Source organism: Tiliqua scincoides, chromosome 8, assembly GCF_035046505.1.
Source record: "Tiliqua scincoides isolate rTilSci1 chromosome 8, rTilSci1.hap2, whole genome shotgun sequence".
Taxonomy (NCBI): Eukaryota; Metazoa; Chordata; class Lepidosauria; order Squamata; family Scincidae; genus Tiliqua; species Tiliqua scincoides.
The window spans coordinates 13,959,473-13,960,356 of record NC_089828.1 but is presented as its reverse complement, the minus strand read 5'-3'; the positions used below and the strand labels follow the sequence as shown (position 1 = coordinate 13,960,356).

General features: G+C 42.3%; 1 pseudogene; it reads right to left on the bottom strand.

Annotated features, from left to right (window-relative positions):
• Positions 1–524: 524 nt before the first annotated feature.
• LOC136659718 (5S ribosomal RNA) lies at positions 525–646 on the bottom strand (annotated as a pseudogene).
• Between the last annotated feature and the right edge of the window lie 238 nt (positions 647–884).

Genomic DNA, 884 nt, shown 5'->3' with positions numbered 1-884 from the left:
CTGACGTACTGAGGCTGATGTCACCTGGAGTCCACTGCAGCGGTTTCCAATAGTGGCACATTAGCCCAGTGGTGGTACACTCCATGTGCCCTCACTGGGCATTCTGCTGCAGCAGGGTGCTACTCCCATTGTGGCAAACAACCCATAGCAGTGTTTCTCAAACTGTGGGTTGGGACCCACTAGGTGGTGTCATGAGCCAATTTCAGTTGGGTCCCCATTCACTTTAATATTTTATTTTTAGTATATTAGACTTGATGCTCCTGTGGTATGCGACTGCATTTGGGGAAATATCACAGATCTGTACATTTAACAGGCTACTATGTATATGCTTTGAACAATGATAATCAATGGGACTTACTATTGGGTAAGTATGAGTAGGATTGCAGTGTAGGATTGTTAAAAATTTTCCTTCTTGATGATGTCACTTCCAGGCATGACATCACTTCTGTAGGGTCTTGATAGTTTCTCATTCTAAAAAGTGGTTGGTTGGTTGGCAACCTTCAGTCTCAAAAGACTATGGTATAAGCCTACAGCACCTGGTATTCCCAGGCGGTCTCCCATCCGAGTACTAACCAGGCCTGACCCTGCTTAGCTTCCAAGATCAGATGAGAGATCACGCATGTGCAGGGTAGCAGTTGCTGCTGGTGTTAAAAGTTTGAGAACCACTGACCCATAGGATTGGCCCATTTATTGAATTGAATATGTGTATCCCTTCTGGGCTGATTCGGACTATATACAGAAGAGTGTTGGTGCTGGATTATTTATTTTAAGCACCATTCAAATTAATTTACAATGTTGAATAATTTTAATTTTTTCTGTTTTTTAAAATTCTTTTTGTAAATAGTACAATGCGCAGATATTCTGGCGCATGCCACCTGATAAGG